This window comes from Pyrus communis, chromosome 2 (assembly GCF_041283825.1).
Source record: "Pyrus communis isolate YQ-2024b chromosome 2, ASM4128382v1, whole genome shotgun sequence".
NCBI classification, from domain to species: domain Eukaryota; kingdom Viridiplantae; phylum Streptophyta; class Magnoliopsida; order Rosales; family Rosaceae; genus Pyrus; species Pyrus communis.
In genome coordinates this window covers 14,957,203-14,965,908 of record NC_142566.1, presented here as the reverse complement: position 1 = coordinate 14,965,908, position 8,706 = coordinate 14,957,203, and positions in this window count along the sequence as shown.

Below are 8,706 nucleotides of genomic sequence, written 5' to 3'. Positions count from 1 at the left end.
GCATATTTGAGTGGCTTATACTTTATATGGTTCATTTGGAAGCAAAAGTATATGAAAACTATGGGACCCTCCCCCTTGAATTTTGAATTAATGGGCCCTTGCAATTTTGTTCATAAGGTCCTACATTATTGATCCTATTAACACATTTTGTGATCCCATTAACACATTTTGTTCAAGTATTTCATTGTTGTTTTTGGGATTCATTATCATAAAAATTCGATATAAAAATTGAGCGTCGGCTATCGATTACCAAACGTCATTTCCCTCTTTGTTTACCTAAGAAATGAGAGAATTGTAAAGAAACGTAACTTGGTTGAGGCTAGGGTTGGTAAATTACAGGGTACTCATGATCTTCTAACGTTCGTCTTCAGATACGATATTCCACTCTTGTGACAATAACACTCCAAACTACAAGAACAAGCAAACTTTAATTATGTAGAAACTCTCTCTCATTGACCCAAGAATTAACACATGAATTTTTAGGAGGCTTCCTATATAGACTGATTAATTTTGAATTATTTGACTGCTAGATAAACCATCTATTTATAGATATAGAATAACAACAATCAAGTCTTATTCCACTATGAAACCTAAAACGTCACGCTCTGTTTGGCTTCAAACCTTCCGTTAGCTCAAAGTACTGTATATCTTTTATTATAGTCTCTTTAAAAGTCTCCTTAGATATTTTTCTACCTCTTTTGTGATGAGTCTTCGTCTCATAGTCGCATCTTCTAACTGGAGCATCCATAGGTCTTCAATTCACATTTCCAAACCATCTTAACCAATTTTCTCTCATCTTATTTGCAATTGCAGCCACTTCTACTTTAACTTGGATATCCTTGTTCTTAATCCTAATCATTTCTTGTGTGCCTACACATCGAATGAAGCATTCTTATCTTTACTACACTCATTTTTTCCACGTATTGCTTTTTAACCGCCCAACATTTTGTGCCATAAACCATCGCCGACCTTATTGCCTTCCTATAGAATACCTTTAAATTCGGAGTGCGACTCTTCAAACAAAATGAGCATGACTGTTGGGAGGGGACGCACTGCGTAACAAGAGGCGTGTTCCTTTTCATCAAATTTCTCATACGGCACCGTTCTCTTGGAATGGAGATATTACCCCTATATGAGTTTTCCAACAGGACTACTTAAACCTTTGAAATTTTAACTAACTTGTCCTATTGAAGTCTTTGCCGCATGCCTACATAAGAAATTTAATATAATTATCATCCCTAGTTAAGTTAATATGTTTTTAAGACTAAATAATAAAATTGAAGTTTATTTTCGAAGAAAAAATATGTACCGAAGTTGTCACATTTAGATTGTTACATCTAAGGCATATCTTATTCAAACTCTCTAAACCAAGTTTAAGTGGGGCTCGCTACATCTGTAACATTTCCTTTTTATCATATTATAATGAATTCAAGCTACAACTTGAATTCAAAAAAGAAAAAAGAAAAAAAAAACAAAGTGTCGATCAGTCTAACTTAAATTGTTTTGTAGAATGTCTGAACACGTTTAACGTTGGCAATTAAGCAATGCCAAATGCCTACTTTAATGTGCTTCTTAAAAAATTGCTATGAATCTCTCTTCTAAAACTATAAATGATGTATTTGATTATTCTTGCAAAAGCAGCAAAATACACTTGAGGAGCATAAATCTATTGCAACAATAGATGCACTAGATGCACAAATAAACATTATGAAAATAACAGTGGTTAGCGGAAGCTGTAAATAATAATTGGGAATAAGAAAAAATCATCTATATATGAAAAAGGAAATTTTAAAAAAAAAATAATCATGACATCCCTTTTAAAATGGATCATGGAATGGGATTAGGAAAAAAGGAGGATTCTCTTTGTGAGAATTTCCGGGATCATTTTATCGTGTTCATTCATCATACATCGTGCAGTTAATTTTTGTCAGGTACTGTTTGTGTTCAATTTTAAATTAAAAAATTCAAAATAATTTCTGACCATATGATGACAGATAAACGGACACGATGAATTGACATCCGGAATCCTCAAAAAGGATCCGGATTGGATCCCATTCCTTGAAAAAAGCCTAAAAGCTTAAAAGGTAAAAGCAAAGAAAGAATGGCACAAACAAGGATGACAGTCCTTTGGATTCATTGTGGTCTCTATCAATTGAAAGGGAGTGAAGTGAGATGAGCAGACAAATCCCATGCTACTTCTCTCTACTGGTTCTCACCATTCTCCACTGTTTTCATTATTCATTCCAACACATGTGACTGGTGTCCTTGAATCTATTGAAGGTACCTTCCCTTTAAATTCTTATTTGGGTAACATTGTCACTCCGATATGTGTTGGCAAACTACTGATATAACTCATGCAGGTAGACGATAATGTTTTATCTTATAGTTATAGTTATACTCTCTTGTTTTGGTTATCAAACTTTCATTGGTGAATGCGAGGTGAATACGCAATACTAAACTATCTGCTTTGATTCCCTCAAAGCTGATACAATTCCAAACCCAAGTACACGGAAAAATGACAAGTTCAAAAGGCATATTTAGAAAGATGCTCTCAAATAACACACTAAGCATCTCTATACCCTATATATTGTAATTAATTCGTCAATTTTGTTCATTGAATTATTAACTTTTGAGTACATGATACTCGATATGTCATCCATAGTATTGATATTATGTCGAGTCGATATCATAGAGCAAAGATAATAGCCAATGGACGAAAGTTGGATATAGTACAATAGTTAATGTGATAGATAATGTGAGATGAAATGAACATTATAAAAGTAGGAGTAAAGTCATACTTTCTTAATAAACATTATAAAAGTGGTTAGCTATAAGTCATAGTCATTAATTAAAAGTCAAATTTAACTAAATATTTAGCTTGGCATTGCTGAAGATGCTCTTAAACAGTTCGCCAGAATGTTGGAAATAATTGAATATGTAATACTTGAGGGCTTCTGCCAATGTTTCTCCTGTCAAATTCAAGTAGAAGTGTAGAACCTTGTATTCCTGCAGCTTGAAGATAAACTTGTTTTCTTTTTCTTTCTCCCCATATACGTATAAAATGAATCATATATATCAAAACTGATACTGGATGTGACATCAGTTGTCAATGATGGAGAGGATTACATAAGCATATTTTATATATATATATATATATATGGACCCATTAGTCTCTACAGCTTCTTGCATGTGAACTCCCTTTTTCACCTGTGCATGCATGCATGCAATTGTACTCTTGCTAGCTAGCTAATATGCAATACATGTGAACTTTTTTATTCCTTGTCTTTTTGTCCCCAGCTCCAATGGTAAAGGCCATTTTTCGTAGAGGACAGATTTTATTCACAGGCTCACTGACTCGCTGACTCGCTGACTAGCCAGTTCTGTATTTTGTGGTAATTGGTAAGACATATCACTCGCATTTGGATTACTGAGTACCACTGATAATTGCAACCAGCTGTCATCGGTAATAATATATTTTGCATAATAATGTGACATACTGTCATATATAAGTTACTAGAGCTAGCTCGTGATCAATCGAAAGCTTTTCCTCGGCACCTACTTCATTCGTAGGACAATACTATGAAAGTAACATGCACATCTTTGGAGCTTTCCAAATTCGTAAGGGATACAATTCAATGGACCATGATTAATCTATACCTACTCCGATCTGAAATATATTGACCTAGTAGTACAAGGTTGAACTTGTAAATTTTCATATAGAAAAGTCTGTTTCTTTTTCATAATGTATTGACAATACATATAATATTCACGCACCAGACAATCTAATGAGAGAACTGTAGGATTTATTTTATGGGATAAATAAATATCAGAGGATATTTCACCCATACGAGGATATTAACCTCTTAATTCTCTATGTGATAATTAGATGAAAATCAAGAGATATTCATATTAAAATATACTTGGGATTTTCATGGGTTTTTTTGTCTTTGTACGTTCTTCCCAACCACTATATAAGGAGGCTTTGGGGAAGAGAGAAAACACACAAAAAAAACACAAACTTTTCCACAGTTCAAATATTCTAGTTAGGTCTTTAGGGCTATCACTTTCAGCCCTAGGTCTTGCCAGGCGAAAACCAAGGGACAACTCAACATACCGTAGCCAACCCAAAGACCTGCAAGGTTCTAGACGTGCATGAATATGGTCAGAGCAGTTGTTCGTGTTTGTAGGAGTGTGTCGAGATTCAAGCTTCCGCATAAAAGGTACACACGTCCTTTCGAATTTATTTATAGTCTTGCAACAATGGGATCAAAGCCACTCACACACTCCTCACACGAAAGCATGAGATATATATGAATATGTCATGTAGAAAAACCATGAAAGCATGAGATATATATGAATATGCCATGAATGCTTGTCTTCAAAATTTTCGTTTTCGCCATGCTTATTTTTTTTCTGGGTTTTAATGTTCGGGTTATGTCCTTTACATTCATATGAGACTATGTTTAAAATTTGGTAAAGAAAAACCGTGGTTAGAGATTGAAACCCTAGTTTCGTAATAGCATGAAAAACGAATTTTTTTAAGGTTTTTGCGACCCTTTTTTCGTGCATTTAGAGTTGCTTTTGGAATTCGCCAAAGAAGACTTAATTGTAGATGGTAATCTGATCTTTCTAACAACATAAAATACACATAAAATGGATGCATAGTCGCTAAGTTATGGCCTCTGTAAACAGGCCTCGTGAAAGTGAAAAATCTGGAAATTCCAAATTTCTTGGAGGAAGATGATGAACAGTGTTTCATCTCTTCCACTCTCAGCCTGAGCGAGTACGAGTACAACACTATGCTTTCGTGGATGGTAGCTACACTATTGAATTCATCTTAGGGAGTTCAATCCAACGGAGGTCAAAAGAATGGCATCGGACCGATAGAAGGCGGCGCGTGTATGTCACGCGGCACCCACGGCAAGTGGGTTCGCGGAACATTAAATTAATTAATTAAAAAAAATTAATTTTTGCACAGCCTCTTTGGGCGGCGTGTGGGCCATGTTTTTGGGACACAACTGGCGAGTGAATTATTGTGGTTTACTGACCTACGTAGGTGTATATTTAGGTTTGGTAATAAAGACATTTTTAATTTACTAAAATTAAGGAAACATTCTTATTTAACCTTTAAAAAATATCCAACACATGCCAAGATTTTAGGAAAATCAAAAAGAGATAATGTCGATCAAATTTGCTCATATTGATTGAGCATTTTAAATTAGAAAGGAATATTCTTTAGGAGAATATTTAAAAATGATTACCTAATTAATAAAAATAAAAAAAAATAAAAATTAGACTGGGGTTCACTAATAGTCTACGAAAAATCTTTAAGGCGACACTTTGGGTGTCAAAGAGGTTCGGTTTTTAAAAGATTTGCGCTGCCACCCCTCTCATATTTGACCTGGCCACACTTACAAGGGCCCACATGTCGAGCCCATTGTCTAAAAACCCTAATCATTGTGCACTCAATTGGATGTTGCAAAAAAAATGGATAAGTTTAAAACATAATAATGTTTAAATAAGATTTATTTCAAAAATAATTAGAAAATATGATCTTGAATCTTAGAATTGAATGATAATTACGAGTGACTTAGCGGATTTTTCAATCTCAATCTAGGAGAAAAAGTGAAATATTTTCTAATGAGTATTTTGAAATAAATAAATGTAAGATGTGTAATTAATAATGTCAAATTTGTTTCACCCTTGTAAAAAGAAATGGCTGCCAAAAATTGTCGCTGATTTAACCAAAGGAGAAAAACTGGTTGGAACCAACTATGATATTTGGCATAGAAAGATCCAATATCTTCTCAATGAACAAGAGCTCTTGAAGCCTTTAGAGGCTTCGATGGATGAGCTTGATCTTAAGAGAGGTGGAACCAATGTGGCTCAGCATAGTGCTAGAGTAAGGTCTTATGAATCTTGGTTCAAGAAAGATCGAAGTACGCACTTTACTATGTTAAGCAACGTGCATGATGATCTTATTGGTGAGTATGAAGGGTACTCGACTGCTAAGGAGAGGTGGGATCGGCTGAAATTTTCTTTCGATGGAACCTCAACTACTAGGCTGAGAAGTCTAGTGCTAAAGTTTGAGGTTTACAAGGTAGATCTCAGGCACTCTGTATCTGAACATCTTAGGAAGATGTCTAGCATGATACGAGATTTGAAAGCTGCTGGGATGCCCTTAAACAGATCATAACACACAATGATCAAATTAAGAACTTTCATGACATCTCGCGTCATGTTGAATTGAAAGGTGAGCACCGAGTGGCGACCCAGAATACTGCCCTTTTGACTTAAGGTGGGTCCAAAAAGGGTAAATAGTTCAAAGGAAAGGATAAGACCAAGGCTGAGAAAAAAGATGCAAAGCTTTCTCCTAATTCTACTAAGATTAAGGCTCACAGAGGTAAACGTGGCAAGAAAGACGAATCCAAGTCAATAAGCTTTAACTGTAAAAAGAAGGGACACTTTGCTTGTAATTGCACTGTGTCGAATAGAAAGGTAATCCCTAACCCCAATTCTGTCATTGTTTATGTATGTTCGCATATACATGTTGCTCACACGTACGATAATTGGATTGTAGACATTGAAGCAACCAAACATGTGACGCGAGATAAAAAAGGGTTTGAAAATTATCAACGATTTCCAACAAAGTCACGTTGGGTGTACGTGGGTGAAGGAAGTCATACATAAGCTTTAGGAGTTGGTTCGTATCGACTTTAACTAAGCATTGAGTGCCAACTACTCCTGCATGATGTCTTGCAAGCCCTTGGAATGCAATTTAATTTACTTTCAGTTACTGCACTTTTGTATGAGGGATATTATTTTTACTTAAGCCCGTCTAGACTTGTGATCTATTTGGATCAAGTTAAAATTGGATATGGTTCAATAAAGAAGGATTTTGTTTGCTTGGATTTAATTGATTCTTGTTCTTCTACTTCTTTAGTAACTGTTATTAAACATGTTAATTCTGAAACATGGCATGCTAGACTAGGGCATATAGGGCAAGATAGAATGACAAGGTTAGTTAGAGAAGGCTTGTTGCGGTCACTCACTAATGTCAGTCTGCCTGTATTTGAGCCTTGTTTAGCTGGCAAAGCAGTTAGAAAGCCTTTTGGAACGGTTGTTCGAGCTACTTAACCGTTAGAATTAATCCACTCTAACATATGTGGACCAACGAGGGTGAAGGCCCGTCATGGAGCCTCTTATTTTTTGAATTTGATTGACGATTACACGTGATATGGTTATGTGTACTTGATCTCTCATCACTACGAAGCTTTAGATTGTTTCAAATGCTTCACAACTGAAGTTGAGAATAAAAAAAGGGAAGATTGTAAAAACTCTTCACACTAATCATGGACGCGAGTATTTGTCTGAAAAATTCAAGGTTTTTTTTAAAGTAAGGGGATACGCACATAACTTTTTGTTCCTTACACGCAACAACAAAATGGTGTTCCTGAAAGGAAAAACAAAAATTTATTAGACATGGTCAGGTCTATGATGGCGCAAGCAAATCTCCCCATACATTTCTGGGGTGATACATTGTTAACTGTGATGTATATACTTGTGTACCTTCAAAAACAATTCCCTCAACCCTATACGAACTTTGGAATGATGTAAAACCCAATCTGGGCAAGTTGTGTCCATGGGGTTGTGCTGGATTTGTTCATAAACAATCACATAAGTTTGGAAAGTTGGGTTATAGAGCAAATAAACATATCTTTATAAGATATTGTGAAAACTCGAAAGGTTATGTGATGTATGGTGAACATCCATATGGAGAAAGAACCGAGATTGATTCATGTGACGTGAAATTCATAAAGAATGACTTCCTAAAACTTGGTGATACTTTAAAAAACCTTGATCTCCATAAGTTTGAGAAAGGTGAAGAACTCGTAACATCTTCAAGCGAATGAGGGAAATTAATTTCCAATACGATGGTCGCTGAAGATGATGTATGAGGGCTTGATCCGAGTGGGTGTACACAAACCAGTGGGAGTAATGTATCCTTGGACACTCAAGATAATATGCCCAATGATGAGAGCGTACCCTCTGAAACTCATGGTCACATAGTTCGAAGGAGCAAGAGATGGCACATTCCCAAACATCATTTTGAGGTTGATAGGGAGGTCTCCATTTGCATACCTTCAGAGGAAGACGAACCTTTTTCTTACAAAGAAGCATTGTCTTTAACAGCCAAAGAAAACTGGATAACTGCAATGGAGGAAGAGATGAGCTTCATAAACAAAAATACTGTTTGGGAGTTAATTGACCTTCCACCTGGGCGTAAAACCATTGGAAACAAGTGGGTTTTAAAAATCAAGTGCAAGGTGGATGGTTCAATTGACAAATATAAGGCACGCCTTGTGGCGAAAGGATACACTCAACAATTGGGTGTAGACTATGAAGAGACATTCTCCCCTATGGTGAGGCTTGCCTCTATTCTCCTCATTTTAGCTATTGTTGCTCAACTAGATTTGGAACTTTACAAAATGGATGTTAAGACAGCATTTCTCAAAGAAGAACTAGACGAAGAGATATACATAGATCAACCTCTAGGCTTCGAGGCCAAGGGACAAGAGCGCAAAGTTTGCTGCCTAAAACGTTCCATATATGGCCTCAGGAAAATGTCTAGACAATGGAACATTAGATTCCATAATTCAATCACTTCATTTGGTTTTGTGATGATTGAGGAAGACCACTATGTGT